Below are 22,075 nucleotides of genomic sequence, written 5' to 3' on the forward strand. Positions count from 1 at the left end.
AATATCTGAAATGAAAATTTCACCTTATAAAGTCAACAGAACATTAAAAAGTGCAGAGAAAAGCTTAAACTTGAAGAATCAATAGAAATTATCTAAATTGAAAAACAAAGAGAAAAAAATTGGGGGAAAAAAATGAACGTAGTCTTAGTGTCCCACAGGACAATATCAAACTGTAACATACCTGTATCAGGAGCCCAGAAGGGAAGGGGAGATAATAGGGTAGAAAAACCATGCAAAGAAATAAGGGGCAAAATTTCCCAAATTTGGCAGAAAACATCATCCTACAGATCCAAGAAGCTCAGCAAACCTCAAGTAGGATAAATACAAACACACACCTAGGAACATAATACCCAAAGGGCTGAAAACCATGGATAAAGAGAAAGTCTAAGCAGCAGCCAGAGGAAAAAAGACATATGGGGGAAAACAATACAAATGACAACTCACTTCTCATCAGAAACAGATGCAAGAAGACACCAGAGCAAGGTCTTTAAAGTGCTGAAATAGAGAAAGTGTTCTCTAGAATATACAATAGAATTCTATCCAGTAAAAATATTCTAGGAGTGAATTCTCTGGCGGTCCAGTGGTTAGGACTCCGCACTTTCACTACCGAGAGCCTGGGTTCAATCCCTGGTCAGGGAACTAAGATCCCGCAAGCCGAGTGGTGAGGCAAAAAAAAAAAAAAAAATTCTAAGAAAATGAGGGTGAAATAAAGACGTGCTCAGATAAACGAAAGCTGAAGAGAGTTCACTGCCAGCCACAAGAAATGCTCAAGGAAATTCTCCAGATGGAACTCAGATGAGCAAAAAGGAATGAAGAGCACTGGAAATAACAAATATGTAGATCAATATTTTTAAAATTGTCTTTTAAATTACATATTAATTATGTCTTAGTAAAACTGGAAAATTTTGTCTTTTGCATTTTCTTAAAAAGACAACTATTTAAAGCAAAAACAGTAATACTGTATTGTGAGTTTTGTATATGCTCATGAAACATAAGACTCTTAGCACAAAGGACAATATTGGGGGTGTAAATGGCATTATATTATTATAAGAGTGTCACGTTTTACATGAAATGGTACAATATTAAATCTTTTTAAAAGGACTACAATCAAAACTATTAGAAGAAACTTTAGGAAAACATTTATAAAACCTTAGGTGAGCGAAGCCTCCTAAAATAAGACAAACCCAGGGGCCTTAAAGGAAATGACTGGCAAATTTAACTACAAAACAACATATTTTGTTGCATGTCTCCTGGACTGCAGGAGACACTCAAAACAACATCAAATATAAATAACCAACTGGTAAAAAATACTTACAACACATATGAAAGACAAAGGTTTATCATTCTTACTATACAAAAAAGCCTCTACAAATTGTTGTGAAAAAAAGATGAACAATCCAACAGAGGAGAGAGCAAAGGATATGAACAGGCAATTCCAAGAAGAGAAAACCCAAATAGTAAATATAGGAAAAACTGCTTACCCTGTCTACTGACCAGGGGAATTCCAATTAAAGAAACAATGAGATAACATTTTGTCCCCATTATATTGATAAAAATAGAGAAATGACATCCAGTGCTAGTGAGAATGTGGGAAAAAGGAGCATTCTCATTCCTTGCTACCAGAAAGGTGAATTGTTATAATCCTTTTGGGAAATAAAATGACAGTATTTACTAAAATTTAAAACATACATGCCCTTTGACCCTGCATTCCCACTTTGGGGAATCTATCATATAATTCCTGAATAAGTACAAGAATGTTTATGGCAGTACTGTTGGCAGTTCCCCAAAAAAAAAAAACAACAAAAACCTGAAACAATCCAAAGTCCATCAGTAAGAAAACAGTAGAATCCATTCTGTATATGAACAATATAGAATTATACATAGATACTAAAAAGGAATGAGTAAGATCTTTATTTTTTTTAACTAGGTGGGATATACATGATACTTTTATTTTTAGGTGGAAAATTAATTTATAGAGTAATAGGTACAGTTTACCTAATTTTTATGAAAATACAAACAAAAAACCTCAGATAAAATCCTGCAGATACAAGTTCCCAATGGCCAAAGCTAGAACAATTTGAGCAATAAGATAAATAAAGAAGTATAGGGCTTCCCTGGTGGCACAGTGGTTAAGAATCTGCCTGCCAGTGCAGGGGACACAGGTTCGAGCCCCGGCCCAGGATGATCCCACATGCCATGGAGCAACTAAGCCTGTGCGCCACAACTACTGAGCCTGCGCTCTAGAGCCCACGAGCCACAACTACTGGAGTCTGCGTGCCTAGAGCCCGTGCTCCACATCAAGAGAAGCCACTGCAATGAGAAACCCACGCACCGCAACGAATAGTAGCCCCCACTCGCCGCAACTAGAGAAAGCCCGTGTGCAGCAACAAAGACTCAGCTCAGCCAAAAATAAATACATTTATTTATTTATTTAAAAAAAAGGAAAAGAAGCATATAGCCAAAGTATAAATAATAAATATCCATGAGTCCATACTGGTATAAATTATTGGTTAATAAATACATGGGGAGAAGTGACAAATCTGTGCAGAATGCCAAATGATTTACGTAGGTACTCTGTCCACGAGAAGTCCCCACTACTTAGGTGTGGGCTCTACATACTGACTTCCTTCTAAAGAGTATAGCATATATGGAGGGAGGTGGTAGCTTGACCCTGGAGAACCCTGAAAACACTGTCTCAACCAGGTGATCAAGGTCAACCTCAACAGTGATAAGTCATGTAGATGGTATGTACCCTGGATATGATGTGATGAATGGTGGTCTTCCTCCTCCAAAGCCATAACCTCAGTCTAATTATGAGAAAAACATCAGACAAATCCCAGTAGAGGGACATTTTACAAAATACCTGACAGATACTCCTCAAAACTGTCGTCATCAAAAACATGGAAAGTCTGGGAAGCTGTCACAGCCAAGAGGAGCCTAAGGAGACATGACAATTCAATATAATGTGGTGTCCTGGATGGGATCTAGGACGTTAGGTAAAAATGAAGGAAATCTTAAACCATGGACGTTAGTTAATGATAATGTATCAATAATGTTCGTTCATTGTAATAAATGTACCTTACTAATATAAGACGTTCATAATAGGGGAAACTGGGTGTGGGGTATATGGGAACTCTCTATACTCTCTCCTCAGATTTTCTGTAAATCTAAAACGGTCCTAAAAGTTAAAGTCTGTTTTTCAAAAATCCTATACATACATGTAGTTATATTTATCCACAGATATGTGTATGGGTGTGGAGAAAGAGGTAGAAGGACACACACTGGGCTGCAAAACCTGGTTACATTCATGGGGTGGAAAGAGAGGCTAGTGGGAAGAGATGATTAAGATAGTTTCACCTCTGGGGACTTCCCTGGTGGTCCAGTGGTTAAAGCTCCTTGCTCCCAATGCAGAGGGCCCGGGTTTGATCCCTGGTTGGGGAACTAGATCCCGCATGCCGCAGATCCCGAGTGCCGCAACTAAGACCTGGCACAGCCAAATAAATAAATATTTTTTAAAAAAGATAGTTTCACCTGTTAAAACAAGTATGTACAGAATATTGCTTCTGAAATTTAAAATTGTATATTAAAAATAGTAATAGAAATACCAATGGACTGTAATTGTACACATCTTAAGGAGTCAGTTGAAATGAGGGATTTTGACTCTATGCCTCTATGGATGGTCCCGTGTTGCCCTTCTGTGTCAAAAGTGTAAAATCCTATGACCGTCGCCTGACCATTCTCTTTCCCAAATCTATCTCAATAGGAACACACGACTCCATTGAACCTAGACCCATGAAATGGAATACATCCCTGGAAAAGGTAGGATTCATCAGTTCTTTGTTTGCTTTTTAATTAATTAACTGATTTTAATTTTTTAAATTATGTTTAAATTATTATTTTAACAAATGTCTTCTTGGGAATTCCCTGGTTGTCCAGTGATTAGGACTCGGCCCTTTCACAGCCGGGCCCTGGGTTCAATCCCTGGTCAGGGAACTAAGATCCCACAGGCTGCAAGGCAGGGTCAAAAAAAAAAAAAAGTCTTCTTGCAGACATATACAAAAATGTATAAGGAAAACAATATCAAACACCTACAGCTCCAGTATCCACTATCATTATTTTTTGATTATTTTTTAATTTCCTTCTAGGGCTTCTTTCAATGCACACATGGAGTAGTTTGATTTTTTTCTCATTACAAAAATAATAAATATTCAATACAGAAACAAATCTTCAAAACAGAAAACACGGATATACAAAAAGAAGAAAATGAAAATCACATATAATCCCACCACTTAGCATTTATCCATGTATCCTGCAGACATTTTTCTCTGCATTTACTTTTCTCTAGACAAAATTGGGACTCATTCTTTTTTTTTTAATTGGAGTATACTTGATTTACAAGGTTTCACAGTACAACAATGTTATTCAGTTATACATATATATACATATTCTTTTCCAGATCTTTTTCCATTATAGGTTATTATAAGATATTGAATATAGTTCCCTGTGCTATGTTGTTTACCTATTTTATATACAGTAGTGTGTATCTGTTAACCCCAAATTCCTAATTTATCCCTCCCCGCCCTTTCCCCTTTGGTAACCATAAGTTTGTTTTCTATGTCTGTGAGTCTGTTTGTTTTTTTTTTTTAATAATTAAATAATGATTTTTAAAAAATATATAAATTATTTTATTTATTTTTGGCTGTGTTGGGTCTTGCTGCACGCGGGCTTTCTCTAGTTGTTGTGACCGGGGGCTATTCTTCGTTGTGGTGCGTGGCCTTCTCATTGCGGTGGCTTCTCTTGCTGCGGAGCACAGGCTCTAGGTGGGCGGGCTTCAGTAGTTGTGGCACACGGGGTCAGTAGTTGTGGCTCGCAGGCTCTAGAGCGCAGGCTCAGTAGTTGTGGCTCATGGGCTTAGTTGCTCCACGGCATATGGGATCTTCCCGGACCAGGGCTCGAACCCGTGTCCGCTGAATTGGCAGGCAGATTCTTAACCACTGCACCACCAGAGAAGTCCCGGGAATCATTCTTTATATCCAGTTTTGTTTCCCTTGTTTCTTTGAACTCAATATATATCATGAGCACCTTTTCTCTTCATTGACAATCGTGGTTCATCAGAGTCCCTGCGGGGATATACTCCTGGAGCTCACCTCTCCTTCAAACAGGTGTTTTCCGAGCACCTGCTCTGTGCTACAACCAACGTATTGCCTGGCCTGGAAGAGCTGACACTCTGGTGGCGGAGGCAGGAAAAAACCCAAACACACGAATCAATATATAATCACAATTTGAAGAAGTGTTATGACGGAAATAAAGAGGGGATAGTGATAGAAAAAATATTGGGGGTGGGATTTGTTGGGGTGGTCAGGGGAGGCCTCTGTAAGGAGGTGGTGTTTAAGCTGAGACCTGAGACTGAGAGGAGGCTGGGGTGGGCTTTGGCACTGGCAGAAAATAATCTTATAGGTGTATCTGGAACCTCGTGAGGTCCTGCCCAAACTAGCAGCATCACTGGAGCCAGAACACGACTCCTAGCTCCCCATCCAAAGCTCTCTGCACTTGACTGCTGTGGTTAGTGTAGGCTCCACTGCGCTGAGGTGGGGAACAGCCACACTGGCATCACGGATGTGCGACCTATATAGTCCCACGGGGCCCTCCCCCAGAAGGGCCTCGCACTTGGAGTTTAATGCTCTGCTGTCACTGTCTTGAAATTCTTAATTTATCTTTGAACTGGTGTTTTGTAAGTGAAGGCCCATGGACAGTCAGCAGAGGAGAGAAGTACAACAATGGGTTTGCTTATGTATAAGGATGTATACTGATACGTTGAGAATTGTCCCAGCATTCTCGATGCCCGGTGAGCACAGATTGCAGTGGACCCACGCTGCATGGGAATTCAGCGAGACTCAAGGCAAGCACAAGGTAAAAGGGTTACTCTGAGAATAAGTGGAGACATAGCCCTGAGAGGCCATGCCTTCCATTTGAGTTGGGACTTGCTTGAATGCAGAAAGAAGGCGCCAATGTTCTAAGAAAGATGAATGACCAAAGAACCCTATCATATTCTCTCTTACTCATGTGCCTTTGTGTTAGCCAACTACTTATGCTGAAGATGACAGCAGAAGGAAAAGAAAAGACAGAGCAACCCAGAGTTCCTTTTCCTTCCAGTCTTCCCTGACTCATCAGTAAGCTGTGGCTGGAACGTGCACGTCTCAAGAAGCGAAATAAAAACAGTTGAGTATATTCTGTGCAGCACTTCCACTGCTGTGGCAAGCACAAGATACAAACGCATGGACAAGTTACAAAATGCAAACTGTGTAATTCAGTGATTCCACACGTGAGCTAAACTCTTATAGATGTTTGCATTTAAAACTGGCATTGAGGGACTTCCCTGGTGGCACAGTGGTTAAGAATCTGCCTGCTAAAGCAGGGGACATGGGTTCGTGCTCTGGTCCCGGAAGATCCCACATGCCGCGGAGCAACTAAGCCCGTGCCCCACAACTACTGAGCCTGCGCTCTAGAGCCCGTGAGCCACAACTACTGAGCCCGCATGCCACAACTACTGAAGCCTGCGCACCTAAAACTCTGCAACAAGAGAAGCCACCGCAATGAGAAGACCATGCACCGCAATGAAGAGTAGCCCCCACTCGTCGCAACTAGAGAAAGCCCGCGTGCAGCAACGAAGACCCAGTGCAGCCAAAAAAACAAATAAATTTATATTAAAAATAAAATAAAATAAAACTGGCATTGCACAATGTGAACACAAATGGTAAAATTCATGCTGATAATTTACAATTTTATTTTTTCTTTCCTTAGAACAACATTAAATAGCAAATGAAAAACACCATGACAAGTTGAGATAATAGAGAGACCACAGAAGAAAGGAGAAAGCCTTACATGCTATTACTTTCAACAGCACTTTTCTTCCTGTCTTTTGTACAAGGGGCCCTGAATTTTCATTTTGCACCGGCTCCTGCAGATTAGAGAGCTGGCCCTGGAGGCAGCCTAGAGAAAAACCCGGGGATCTATCTCGGCTTCCGAGTGAGGCACATGAGATAAAAGAAGAGAAAAAAACCTGGCTGAGACAGCAGCACAGTTTATTTAGCTTTAATTCAAAATGATATTAGCAGCAACATGTACCTACATATGTTAAAAGCTGATGCTCAACTTTTTTTTTTTTAAGATTTTTTTTTTGACGAGGACCATTTTTTAAAGGTCTTTATTGGATTTGTTACAACATTGCTTCTGTTTTTTTTTTTTGTTTTTTTTTTTGTTTTGGTTTTTCGGCCACAAGCCATGTGGGATCTTAGCTCCCTGACCAGGGATCGAACCCATACCCCCTGCACTGGAAGGCAAAGTCTCAACCACTGGACTGCCAGGAAAGTCCCATCAATTTTTCTTTTTTAATTTGTCTTTGTCCGTTCTACTCAGAATCTTTAAAATTTGTTTTAAAAATCATAAGATATACGTAAGCTCTCCGTAGTTAATTCAGAAACTATCTAACGAAGCAATATGTGCAAATTTCCTTTTGCTGCTCACTGAAATCCCTGGCTCCACCCAGAACTTGTGGCAGCGAGTCCCTGGTTCTGCGCCCTTTTCTCTGAGGCTCAGAGAGGGGAGATGAGCCACTCACAGTGCCCAGCTCATAAATGGAAGGATCTGGACTGGTATCCAGATGGGTCTGCGTCCTGCATTGAGTGTGTTCCCCTCATGCCTTCAGCAGAACCATTAGTAACACGAGGAGCCAAGGCAGACACTGGAGAGGATCACGAGTGTGTCTGGCCCAGATTCTGCTCCATGATGACAGGCCTCCGCAGCTGCCTGGGAAATCCCAACCGGATATTAATTTCACCACCGTCAATGGCCTTCATAATATTTTTGTTTTAAAAAATGATGATTCCAAGTAAGAAGATCAAGTACATTATTAGTTCCTGTGATCTCAACTCTCAGATGAATTCATGCAATTTAGTGCCTCCTAATGCAGTCAGATGGAAGTTGCAAAGCAGGCTGTGTCGGACATAACAGATTTCTAAATGAACTTGACTAATATAAACACAGTATTGGGGGCAGGGGCAGGCTCTACTGAGTGGAGATGATATCTGATCGTCTTTGGATGGTCAGGGCCCAGTAGAGTGTCTAGCTCAAGGTAAATACTCAATATGTTGGCCAGACTGAATTAGTCAGTGTGCACAAAGGTTTCTCATCCTTATGTCCTTAAAAGGAAAAGATGCCCCAGTTTTTCTGGTGTTCCAATGCAACATAGCAAAGCTAGCCCCTCATTTGTGAAGATGCTTTCAAGCTTAGCAGCTTAGCAGCTATGACACGATGTAATTGCACCAGGAAGACCCCTCATCTTGTAAGGTATATGACCAGTTCATAACAATCCACATTTTCTGAGAACTGCCCTCTCCCCACAGTGGGGAGTCATTTGTTAGGACAGGACCCCTTCCTTTCTCCTGGCCACAGGGCATGGTACCAGGGTGAATAAGATACCTGAATTGGGCTCATCCAATTCTCTTTCCAAGGGACTAAGCATTGGGGTTCAGCAGTTCTGGTTGGTTTCTAGTACGACTGGGATGAGGAAAATGACAAAATTTGGGATCCATACTGTAGCCCTCTTGTGCCATGTGCCTGTATAGATAGAGAAAACCAATCTGTAGAGGGCAAGATTGCTTGGGAGAAAGAAGAGATGAGGGCTGGCTCCTGGCAGCCATATTTGCACCATGTGATCTTGCCTTTGACCACAGCTGACTGGACCCACGTGGCAGCAGATCCAAGTCTGGCCAGTGAGACCTTCCCCCAGGAATTTCTCCATGGCTGGAACTACACATGTGGCATTTGGAAACTAGGGAGCAGACATATTCTAGACCAAAGAAGCAGAGAATCTGGTCTGCACGCAGCCTGGGAAAAGCATGTCTGTGACAAATGATGGCGAGAAAGGCCTTCGTTGGTCCCCAAAGTTCTCTTCTCCCTCCTTCTGGGCCCGCTGGCATTCCTGCTTGTGGGTTCCAGGAGACACAGTGGGGTCTTTCAAGTGAAGTCCTTTTTTTTTTTTTTTTTTTTATAAATTTATTTGTTTTATTTTTGGCTGCATTGGGTCTTCGTTGCTGCACATGGGTTTTCTCTAGTTGCAGCGAGTGGAGGCTGCTCTTCGTTTCAGTGCACGGGCTTCTCACTGTGGTGGCTTCTCTTGTTGAGGAGCATGGGCTCTAGGCGTGTGGGCTTCAGTAGTTGTGGTGCATGGGTTTCAGTAGTTGTGGCACACGGGCTCAGTAGTTGTGGCTCACGGGCTTAGTAGCTCCGTGGCATGTGGGATCTTCCCCGACCAGGGCTTGAACCCAAGTCCCCTGCACTGGCAGGTGGATTCTTAAATGCTGCGCCATGAGGGAAGCCCCGTGAAGTCCTTTTTTATTTAAGGAGCTTGAGTTGACTTTGTTACCTGCAACCGAAAGAGCTCTAACTGATTCTCAGGACTCCCATGTCTTGTGCTAAGCCTCCTGAAGCACCCATTACTTTTGGATTCGGTGAGATGTGACAGTGCCCTTCTGGTAAATTCATATTCTCTTCACTTAAGCTAGTTTGAATACGTCTTTGCTGTTTGTTTCCAAAAGAGCTTCCACTTCCAAAGTCCGTTCCACTTCATTTTAAATGCTGCATAGTATTTCATCCCAGAGAGGAATCTTAATTTTCACAACCATTCCCCCTTCATTGCAAGACCCCATACGGGGAACTGTGGTAGTTTAATGATAGTAGAATTCATAGATACTAGAATAGGGCTTCCCTGGTGGCGCAGTGGTTAAGAATCCGCCTGCCAATGCAGGGGACATGGGTTCGAGCCCTGGTCCCCGAAGATCCCACATGCTGCGGAGCAACTAAGCCCTTGCGCGACAACTACTGAGCCTGTGCTCTAGACCCTGCGAGCCACATGCCTAGAGCCCGTCCGTGCTCTGCAACAAGAGAAGCCACCGCAATGAGAAGCCCGCGCACCGCAACAAAGAGTAGCCTCCGCTCTCCGAAACTAGATAAAGCCCGCATGCAGCAACAAACACCCAACGTGGACAAAAATAAATTAAAAAAAAAAAAAAAGATACTGGAATAAAGGCTAGAGATCAAGAAAGACTTCATTCTTAACATATACACACTACTATGTATAAAATAGATAACAAGGACTTACTGTACAGCACAGGGAACTACGCTCAATATCTTGTAATAATCTATAATGGAAAAGACTCTGAAAAAAGAATATATGCATACCGAACATATACTGAATCACTTTGCTGTACACTTGAAACTAACACACTGTAAATTAACTACACTTCAATTAAAAAAGAAAGACAGATGGGGACTTCCCTGGCGGTCCAGTGGTTAAGACTTCTCCTTCCAATTCAAGGGGTACGGGTTCGATCCCTGGTCGGGGAGCTAAGATCCCACATGCCTTGCAGCCAAAAAACCAAATATAAAACAGAAGCAATGTTGTAGCAAATTCAATAAAGACTTTAAAAATGGTCCACATCAAAAAAAAAGAAAATCTTTAAAAAAAAAGAAAGGAAAAAAGATTTCATTCCATATGAACTTTGAATGTATTACCTATGCAAATGAATAGATACATGAAAGTCTTCACAACGGAGCTGAAATCTGTGTTGACTGTTTAACAACAAGCAGGATGTTTTTCTAGAAGAGAAAAATGTAGGGAAAGGGGAATTCCTAATAGAGGGACAGCAAAAGCAAATGTGTAGAGGCAAGAAACAGAAGTGGATTATGGAACAGACTTTTTTATCTAGAAAAAGGAGTTGGCATCTCTAAATTCGAATCTGCATTAGACTAACAGTCCCAAATGTTAAGGTATACTGGTCATCCAAAAAAAGTCCAACTTTTAAAAAAATTAAAATAAAAACAAAAGAAAAGGAGTTGGGAAGTGACAAAGTCAAGATTTAAACCCAGGCCTGTCTGGCTCCTACGTGCTCACGAGTGACCACTGTCCCTTTTGCAGGGATCTGGGTCCCTTTGGATTTGGGGCAGATTGCTTCCCACTTGGGGTCTGTTAAAGGAGGACTGAAGTAGATGATACCTAAGGCTCAGTCTAGGCTTACATCCTGTGAATCTAAGTTCCAACTGACCACATTTCGTTTGCCGGCCACCCTGGATCTGGTGGATCGGATGAGTCTTTCAAGGATAGGAGATTTTGCAGGGTTTCTAGGAATTTCTAAGAAAGCTCTAAGTTTCTCAGAGGCAACCAGGGACTTGTTTCGAGGCCCAGGCCCCATCTCAGAACGCTTTTGAGATGGGAGTACAGCCTGCAGGCTCAAAGCATTTGACCTCCTGGCCCAAGATCATATATTACATCCCAATGGGGGAGAAATGTCCACCAGGGAATTCCAAGAGCCATTTCCCGGCACATCCAATGGCAAACTGTGAGTAACGGGATTCCTCTGAAAGGACCCACTCCAGGGATGATAAACTGGGGACTGGAGGCCCACTCAGGCCCTCTGGCCTGTTTCAGCAGCACAATGTTCACTAAAAATTTTGGACTACTTGACACACATTTAAAAATGGGAGATTTCCAGATTTCTAGATTCTCATGAAAAATGGAAAGACCTGACAACACTGGGCCCTTATTCCCACGACCCGCTGGACCCTGGTTGCCCCTGTGTGGTGGCGCCTGCCTCACCCTGCAGTTCCCGCTTGCCTCACACACCTCACCAAGTCAGCCTGGCCCCTGGAGGCACGTGAGTTTGAGACCCTTGATCTAGGTCAACGCTCTGGTTTTATAGGTGAAGAAACTGAATCCTTGAGAGGGGAAGGGACTTAAGGTCACAGAGACTGGAGACTCCAGCTAGTTTCCAAGGTCCGACTTCCAATCCTGTGTTTCTTTTAGAGCGCAAGCCAGGAACCAGAAAACCAGCGATTCTTGTGCCTGTCGTGAAGGTTGAGGGCCTACTGTATGCCAGGTGCCTCTCACAGAATGAAGTAGCAGTTCCCGCTGGGCTGCTGTCCCCAGAGTCTCAAGTAACCCCCCACCCCCACCCCCATCCCAACAGGTTTGGGAATCCCTGCTATATTCTCACTCAGAAGGGTCCAGCTGCCAGAAGAGAAATACCCTGGGCCCTTCCTTCTTTACCGCTCAGCATTTGGCCATGGCTCCCTGTAGGAAGCCTGCCCTGGCACCCCAAGGCTGATTTCCATCATCCCTGATATGAGTTCTAATCCTTGTGCTTCCCTCATCAGGGCATTTAACACTGAATTGCAGGTAACAACAACAACAACAAAGACATCAACAAAATAGATACCATTTGATTAGGCATTTACAATGTGCATAACAATACTCTCACTCATCTCTGTAAGAACCCCCTAGGCTCTGGGAAGTAAAGTAAATTGACCCCAAATCTCACAGCTGGAAGGGGATTCAGACCTCCTTGCCTGACAAGAAGCTGATGCTCTTCCTATTTTCTGTACCTCAGTTGCTAGAAAGGGGTTTTCAGAATCAAGGGAGACTGGAAGCCCTGAGGATGTGGGTTTACCCCATCACCTCAACTTTCCAGGTTCTGCACATGAATCTTACAATGTCAGGCCTGCACAGATGGAGCTTGGGAGTCGCCCTAGGAGGGAACCGCAAGGGGCTTGGCAGGGGTTTTGTAAATGTGGACGGTGGATTGCAAGCTTCTGCAGGTGTCCTGTCCCCCACCCCCGCCAACCCCTCACCCCAGCTCAGGACTGAGGTGAGTCACCACTAACCAGTTTGGATTGACACCCCAAATTTCTGAGCCAGAGTGGAGGTAAGGCTCATTTAGCTGAACTCTGGTAATTTATATGATAATTCTTATTTTAAAATCCAAGTTCTAGGGGACTGCCCTCGTGGTCCAGTGGGTAGGACTCCATGCTTCTAATGCAGGAGGCCTGGGTTCGATCCCTGGTCAGGGAACTAGATCCTGCATGCATGCTTCAACTAAGAGTTCGCATGCCACAACGAAGATCCCAGGTGCTGCAACTAAGTCCTGGTGCGGCCAAAATAAATAAATAAATAAATTTTTTAAAATCTAAGTTTTGGACTTCTGAATAAATTTCTTTTGTTGTAAGCCCCCTGCCCAAATTCTATTTATATCCCACCCCTCCCCCCCAATAAAAAACACCTTGTGAAAGCACATTGGCCCGACAAACTGTCTCCCTCTATTTCCAGCCTAACGTACAAAATCAGTTGATCATTTAAAAACTTCTGCTATGTTTGATGTGCAAAGATGTTCATCTGAGTGCTGACTCTAACAGCAAAGAAAAAGAAAAAGAACACAACCTAAATTTCCAACATGGAAACTGATGAAAGAGTCAAGGTACTACCATCCACGCAGTAGGAAACTCTGCAGGGAGTGAAAACCTGTACTTATTTTATTTTTTAATGTTTATGTAATGACTTGAAAAGTACTCATGATATTATGGATTCCTCATTGCTTTTCAAACTACAAAAGTGATCCCTTTTCACTATAAAAATAAAAGAAAACACTCCAGAAACGTTTAAGGTAAGAGGTGAAGCTGCCCCACAAACATACCTGCCTCCAGCCCCAGTGGTAACATGCAGTGTATTCATGATATACGGGTACTTTAAGAATCAGGATAAAATTGCATGTATTCATTAGTATCACTTTTTTTAAAACCTGTGCATTGGAATAGAAAAAAAGCGTATTTATACACCCATGTTCATAGCAGCATTCATTATTCACAACAGCTAAATGTGGAAGTAACCCATGTGTCCATCAATGGATAAATGGGTAAGTAAAATATGGTCTATCCACACAATGGAATATGAGTCAGCCTCAAAAAGGAAGGAAATTCTGACATAGGCTACAACATGGATGAACCCTGAGGACATTATGCTAAGTGAAATAAGCCAGCCACAGAAAGACAAATACAGTATGATTCCACTTATATGAGGCGCTTGGAGGAGTCAAAATCATAGAGGCAGACAGTAGATTGGTGGTCGCCAGGGGCTGGGAAGAGGAGGGAATGGGAAGTTATTGTTTAATGAGTACAGAGTTTCAGCTTTACAAGATGAAAAGAGCTACAGAGATGGATGGCAGTGATGGTTGCACAACATTATGAATGTATTTAGAACCACTGAACCGTACACTGAAAAATGGTTAGGATGGCGAATTTCATGTTATGTGTATTTTACCACAATACGAAAAAAATGGGGGGAAAAAAGGCTAGACAAAAATACACCAACATTTTAGTACTTCTGTTTGGGTGATGGGGCTGTGGGTAATTTTTTTTCCCTTTTCTTTCTGCTTTTCTTCATTTTCCAAATAATCCTTTTCGGGAAAAATAAACAATAAAAATAAAAATGATAGATTGAATCTTTTCTCTTTCTTCATCTTACTTCACCCAAGAATCAGTACTAGTTCAAGATTCCGTTTGTGTAGAATTTGGCTGCATCCAAGCCAGGCTGACCACCACCATGGCAAGCCATAATAATGAGAGTTACCTTTTTTGAGCCAGCTTGTTGGTAAGGAAACTGAGGCTCAGAGGAGGTCAGTGATGTGGGAAAAGTCCGAGATAGAGACCCAGCATGGAGATCCATGGGAAGTCACCCTGTGGTCTCTCCATTGAGGTCAGTTCAGTTCAACAAACATATTTTGTTTTGAGCACCGAGGGTGCGCCAGGATCTGTGTCCTGTGCCAAGGGCTGGGGAACGGGAGTGACCCAGGGACCATCCTGCCTTATAGTCTGGTTGCGCTGACACAGAGTGCTCAAAAGGAGCTGGTGGTTGGGCCACATGTTACCATGGAATCTCCAGCTAAAAGCTTAATTCAACCCAAGCACCATCACCTTTCTTCATGCAACCAACTGATGATTTCCAGTTTTCATTATTAGAAACAGTGCTCCAGTGAACATTCTTGAACCTACATCTTTTTTTAAAATAAATTTATTTATTTTATTTTATTATTTATTTTTGGCCACATTGGGTCTTTGTTGCTGCGCGTGGGCTTTCGCTAGTTGCTGTGAGCGGGGGCTACTCTTCCTTGCAGTGTGTGGGCTTCTCTTGTTGCGGAGCACGGGCTTCAGTAGCTGTGGCACGCGGACTCTAGAGCACAGGCTCAGTAGCTGTGGCACACGGGCTTAGTTTCTCCGCGGCATGTGGGATCTTCCTGGACCAGGGCTCGAACCCGTGTCCCCTGCATTGGCAGGTGGATTCTTAACCACTGCGCCACCAAGGAAGCCTATTCCTGAATATACCTCTTAGAGCACAGCTGTGCTTATTTCATCATTTCATTCCAACATATGAAATTGCTGGATCAAAGGGTAAGTGTATTTCCTACGCTTTTAAAACATATTGCCCTTGACTGCTTTCCAGAAAGCTGCACCAGTGTACCCTCTCAGCAGCAGGGTATAAGGGTCCTTTTGGGCCCTTGCAGCCATAATAGCAGTTAGCAAAATATTTGATAATTTGATAGCCAAAAATGATTTTTTCATAGATTCATTCAAGTATTTATGAGTTCACATGCACTGTGCTGGTCAGTGGAGATACTGTGGGGACAAGATAGGAGGAGTCTCTGCCATGGGAGCCTCTGTCTAGTGGGAAAGAAGACAATTTAAGGAGTAGTTATTACACTGAGAAGTAGTGGTGTCAGAGGTGTTGTGAAAAGGGGAAAGGGGCAGCTTTGGGCACTACTGGAAACATAGGAGGAGTTAACTACTTATGGTGTCTGGGGAAGCCACATTTAAACAGAGACCAATTAGTACACTGGAAATAGTGTTTGGTTTTTACAGGCCATTTGCATTTCCTCTTTTTGTGCGTTGCTTCCTTGTGCCCTTTGCACATTTTTTCCTTTAGGGTTTTCTTTAAAAAAATTTTTTTAAATTAAAGTAAGATTCACATAACATAAAATTCAACGTTTTTGGACTTCCCTGGTGGCGCAGTGGTTAAGAATCCGCCCGCCAATGCACGGGACACGGGTTCGAGCCCTGGTCCGGGAAAATCCCACATGCCACAGAGGAACTAAGCCCATGTGCCACAACTACTGAAACCCGCGCGCCTAGAGCCTGTGCTCTGGAACAAAGACAAGCCACTGCAATGAGAAGCCCCCGCACCGAAACGAAGAGTAGCCCCCGCTCGCCGCGACTAGAGAAAGCCTGCGCGCAGTGACAAAAACCCAACGCAGCCAAAAATAAATAAATTTATTTTTAAAAAATGGTTCCTTTAGAAAAACACTCACCATTTTTTAAAACTTTTTATTTTATATTGGAGTATAGCCAATTAACAATGTTGTGATAGTTTCAGGTGCACAGCAAAGGGACTCAGCCATACATATCCATGTATCCATTCTCCCTCAAACTCCCCTCCCATCCAGGCTGCCACATGAAACTGAGCAGAGTTCCCTGTGCTATACAGTAGGTTCCTGTTGGTTATCCATTTTAAATATAGCAGTGTGTACATGTCGATCCCAAACTCCCTATCTCTTCCCCCCACCCTTCCCCAAACTCACCGTTTTAACATACGTAATTCAGTGACATTTACTAATTCACAATATTGTGCAGTGCAGATTTCTTTTTTTAATTAATTAATTTATTTTGAAAAATTTCAAGTTCACAAAATGCTTAAAAAGCAGTGAAACAGGGACTTCCCTGGTGCCGCTGTGGTTAAGAATCCGCCTGCCAGTGCAGGGAACACGGGTTCGATGCCTGGTCCGGGAAGATCCCACATGCCGCGGAGCAACTAAACCCGTGCACCACAACTACTGAGCCTGCGCGCCACAACTACTGAAGCCCGCGTGCCTAGAGCCCGTGCTCCGCGACAAGAGAAGCCACCACAATGAAAAGCCCGCGCATTGCAACGAAGAGTAGCCCCCGCTCGCCACAACTAAAGAAAGTCCGTGCGCAGCAATGAAGACCCAATGCAGCCAAAAAAAAAAAAACAGTAAAACAAATACCCTAAATTGGGATGATGTTTACTTTTTAATTGCACTTTAAGAACTTTTTCCATGTTAAGGATATTAACTCCCTCTCTGGCTTCTGGAGCCAATTTTCTTTGGTTGGCCACTTGTCTTTCACGTACGTGTGTGTGTGTGCACGCGTGCGCACGTGCAACAGTTTATCATCTGCCATGTTTCTTGTCCCCATGTCACCAGTGGCACCATAACTCTCCTTCAGTTAATTAGGAACAAAAAAGAAAGTCCTCATAGATTTGCATATAGAAAAAATAAAACAATTACATAGAAAGTTTTTTTGCTTTTTTTTGTTCCTGATTAAGTGAAAGAAAGTCCTGCTGGTGACAAAGAGGCAGGAAATATGCCTGATGATAAACCACAGCCCATAGGGTCCCTGTCAGGCCCTGGAGACCACAGCACAGAGGGGTCGAGATAAGCCGGGTGGGGGTGGGGAGGCAGGAACTCCTGGGCCTCTTTCAGGATCCTCAGTGAAGCTCAAAAAGCTAGGCCTCCAGAACAGGCATATGATTTGCACACTTCCCAGTCACAAAGGAAACCCAATAGTCAAGAAAGAAAAGAGGCCCAGGGTTCGGTGTTAAGAGACTGGCTGTTGGACTCAGGGAGGGCTGTACTCAACTTGGACCCCACCCTCCACCAGTGCAGGCTTGGACGAACCACCTAACTTCCCAGTTACCTTACCTATAAAAAGAGGGCAGTAAGCCTATCCTCAGAGGAGGGCTGGGGGCACTAAACTTCTGGCACAGTTCACCCAAAGCTACACTGTCTGTCTGGCTCCAAACCCTGAGCTCCGCTCCTGCACGAGGTGCCATGATGGCTCAATGAATGATCTTCCTATTGTTATTAGGAAGTCAAACACAGCCCAGCACTGAAGAGTCAGCAAAGGAAGGGCACTGGCGTCACAGGCCTTCTAAGCAAGCCTGATAAAGGTGAGAAGGGTGCTTTCTTCTTGTCCGGCAGAAAAGAGGGTGCCCCTCCATCACCCCCTCCTGTTGGGTCCCTGGCTCATGGCCAATCACTCAACCAAAGCCTGGCAGCCTGGGTTCATGGGGAAGGCCCCAGGAGTGGCCGGGGTCTAGGTGCCACTTTGTCTTATGCACACTCGGCCATCCCTGTCCCTTTCTCATCTGGCAGTTGCCCAGTGCCCTTATCTGTAAGATGAGAACCCCAGAGTAGGTACCTCACAGGGGAGTTTCGAGAATCACAGAGGGTAAACCAAGTAATGCTCTCAGTACCACACCTGGCAGTTAGTGTTCAATAAATGTTCGCTGTTATTGTTAACCCCGTTCCCAAACATGAACACCGAAACATGTTGGGAAGAAAATATATTGTTATGAGGCAAGATTATAAAGCAGTATATAAAATAGGACCCAATTATTTAAAAAAAAAATTATACATATGTAGAAGGGGAAAAAGACCAGAAGGAAATGTTGGCAGCACTTAACTCTTGGTGATGAAATTATAAGGAATCTTTTTTTTTTCTTTGTGTTTTCATGCATTGTCTACAATTTCCTACAACGCACATTATCACTTTTGCAATCAGGGGGAAAAAAAAATAAGCACTGTGAGAGATGAGAGGAGCTATCACTTGGATCTGGGCTTGTGGAGAGGATACCCCAGAGGAAGTGGGTTTTGAGCAGGGCTTGGAAGGATGGGAGAATTTGAAGAATGGGGGAGGAGAGCCAGGAGAAGCCTTTTTCATGTCCTTGTGTTTTTTGTCTGTCTCCTCCCCTAGGCTGTGGGCTCCTTGAGGGCATGGTCCATGGTCTAATTTGTTCACTGCTGTATCCCTAGCATCCAAAACAAACAAATTTTTAAAAATCTGAAGAACTGGTGCTTAGTAGGTGCTCAATAAATACGGATCTGGTGAGCAAGTAACCTTGAAGCTCCACTTAGCTTGGGAGACAAGGATGCTCTCAGTTCGCTGTCCAGCTGGTGCACTGCCAAAACGGAGGTGCGTGGTTTCCATGGCAACAGAAGAGGGCCTGCCAGGCCAGCAGCAGGAGGCAGACGCAGGGATTGTGAGCTCTGCATCTTGTCAAGGTGCGGCCTGGAAATTGGGAACATGGCGGTGGGCTCTTTCAACAGATGTTGAGGGAAGAGAAGGAGCTTCATAATACAGTTAACTTAGTTGTTCACTGGACAGGTTTGTCAAATCAGTGAATGCTCAGGCAAGTAGTTCAGGTCTTCGAAGGAGGTTGGGAGGCTCTTAGTGGGTGGAAGGCTAGGGACTCTGGAAAGTTTGGTTCTAGTCTGAACCTTGCTGTGTGACCTTGGGCAAGTTACTTAATCTCTCTGGGCTTCAGCATGTTTATTCATAAAATGAGAGGTTTGATCAGCTTTAAAATTGCTCATAAAAAGACGTGTGTGGTAGTAATATAAAATGGTGCAGCCACTGTGGAAAAGTTAAACACAGAATTATCATAGATTATCATATGATACCAATTCCACTGGTAGGTATATACCCAAGAGAACTGAAAACAGATACTTAAACAAATACTTGTACTCGAATGTTCATAGTGGTACTATTCACAATAATCATAAGCCCATCAACGGATGAATAAAGGAAAGGTAGTATATCCATATGGTGGAATTCAGCCATAAAAAGGAATAACAGTGCTACAACGTGGATGAACCTCGAAAACATTATGCTAAGTGAAAAGAGCCAGACTCAAAAGATCAAATATTGTATGATTCCATTTATATTAAATATCTAGAACAGGTAAATCCACAGAAACAGAATGCAGATTGGTGGTTGCCAGGGGCTGGAGGAAGTGGGGATTGGGGACAGAATTTTCTTTTAGGAACAGAAGTGTCTTGGAACTTGACAGAGGTCTTGTTTGCACAATATTGGGAATGTAATAAGTGCTGCTGAATTACACACTTTAAAATGGTTAATATTATGTTATGTGAATTTCACCTCAATTACAAAAAAAAAAGAAAGAGAAAGAGCCTAAGAGATAGGCAAGACTGAAGGTTCAGTTATAGATGAAATTGGGAGATCATCACAGCCCTCCCACACAATTACACCGCCAAGATGACATGCAGGAAAAAGCTCCCAGTTGCGGTCAGGACTGAGATCTGGATTTGTGTCTGGCTACTTCCTCATGGTAGGATCCTAGGCCACTCACTCAAGCTCCCTGAGCCTCAGGCTTCCTCTCTGCAAAATGGGGCTGGTGCATCTTCCCTGTTTTCCTCAGAGCACTGTGGATCAGTGTTCTGAGAGCACTCTGTGAACCCATGTTCACAGCGTGGCCCCTCTGGGAGGAACATCTCAGCACCCTGTTTTCTAAGCACGGCAGACTGGGAACCAATTCCTGGTTCATGTGGAGACACTGAGGGGGTTCAGAAGCCACTGGCAAGGAAGGGGCACACCCGGGTTAACCGGTTGGATTCCTGGCTCCACCACTATCTGTGTGGCCTTGGGCAAGTCATTCATTTTCCTGTTTCTTCATTGGTAGAATGGGAATATATTTACCTTGGAGAGAGTCTGTGTGTATACTGTAGGCCCTCAATAATCAGATCCCTCTTTCTTTGTGGCTGCTCTCAAACACAAAAATTGCCGGTTCCCAGAATCCACCAAAGAATCTGAGCTGTGGGTCAGAGAGGTTAGGGCACTAGCCCGAGGTGGCACAGCTAGTTTGGGCTTAGAACACAGATCGCCTGACTCCGGGTCCGGGGAACTTCCCTCAGTCCTCTAAGCTTCATCATTTATTTTCTCCAACAGGCATTTGGTACCTACTACGACCCAGGAAGGGCGGAGTTGTGTAAGGAGAGAGACCCAGCCCAGAATTATGTGCTGTGCAGACCTCACCACTTCAAGAGACAGGTGCTGCTGTCCCCGGTTTACATATTAGGAAACTGTGTTTAACTAAGGCTCAGAGAGGCCAAGTGACCGTCACCAAAACACGCAACCAGAGAGAAGTGGTGTCGAATTCGAACTCGGGTCCTCCCGCAGCGCCACCCCCGGAACCCGTGGGCGCGCGTGGCTCTGCGCAAGCAGGGCGCGCGGCGGTGGGAATCCCGAGCGGAGCTGGAAGCCTGGCCCGTTCATTTGCATGCTAATACCCAGAATGCTTTTCCCCCGCACACCGCTTTTCTTAATGGAAGCGCTCAGTTTGGAACCGTGGAAAGTTTGGAACACATACTTCGCTCCCTCTTTGCAACTGTGGGAACTTCCCGCCCGTACACGCGGTGCCTGCAGCCCAGGGCTCCAAGTTGGGCTGCCTGGCAGCGGCCGCCAGCTCTTCCCAGAGAGATGAACCTCTGTGTCCAACCCGCGCGCGGCAGCATCTCCCGGACGGCCGGGACAAAGCGCCCAGGCCCGCCGGCGGGGCTCATGGCCCGAGCGCTCGGCGACTCGCTGGGCTGCGGGCGCCAGGGATGCTCCCGACCTCAGGAGGCCAAAGGGTGCTCCCTGGAGGATCCAGTACCCCCATTTCCCTAGGGTGCGCGGGGATCCCTGCCCCTTCCCATCGCCCGTGCCTCTATGTTGTCGCCTCCCCGAGCTGGTTACTTTCCGCTCCCTGGGGCACAAAGCTTGGCGTGTGGCGGTTTGGGGGAGAGGGTGGACGATGGCCTCGTATCCCCAGCTCTTCCGGGCGCGCAGCCCCCTCAGTTCAGTCAGTGCGCGGGGTCCAGAAGCAGCTCCGAAGGTTCGGCCTGCCCCCAGCTAGGACCCCGAGCCCTCTCTGGGGTTGGTAGCGGGGAGGCGCTTGCAGGCGACTTCTGGGGATTTCGGGCATCGAAGGGGGTCTCCGAAGGGTAGCCAACGCCCGCTCGACTTACGGGTGCACATCGCTGGCTGGGGGGCCCACATCTGCCCCCCTCGGTCTCCCCCCACCCCCCGCCCCGTCCGCTTTCCGCCACTCTTGGCGGGGAGGGAGGGGCAGTGGGAGCTGGTTTGCTGGCTAGGCGCTTCGTTTGCATTGGTCCGGGGGGGCTGAGACTGCAGCCCCCGGCCCCGCGGGCGGGGTGGCGAGGCGGGGGCCGGACGGGGGCTCAGTCTGCGCTAGCATTGGCGGAGCAGGGGACTGGGGAGGGGGGGCAGGAAGCGGGGGGGAGCGGAGCTGCGGGGGGGGTGTATAAATAGGGAAGGGGGGACGTGCATCCTCGGCTGGGTGAGGGGGGGGCGCTCGGCACAAAGAAAGTGGAAAGTT

This window comes from Eschrichtius robustus, chromosome 14 (assembly GCF_028021215.1).
Source record: "Eschrichtius robustus isolate mEscRob2 chromosome 14, mEscRob2.pri, whole genome shotgun sequence".
Taxonomy (NCBI): Eukaryota; Metazoa; Chordata; class Mammalia; order Artiodactyla; family Eschrichtiidae; genus Eschrichtius; species Eschrichtius robustus.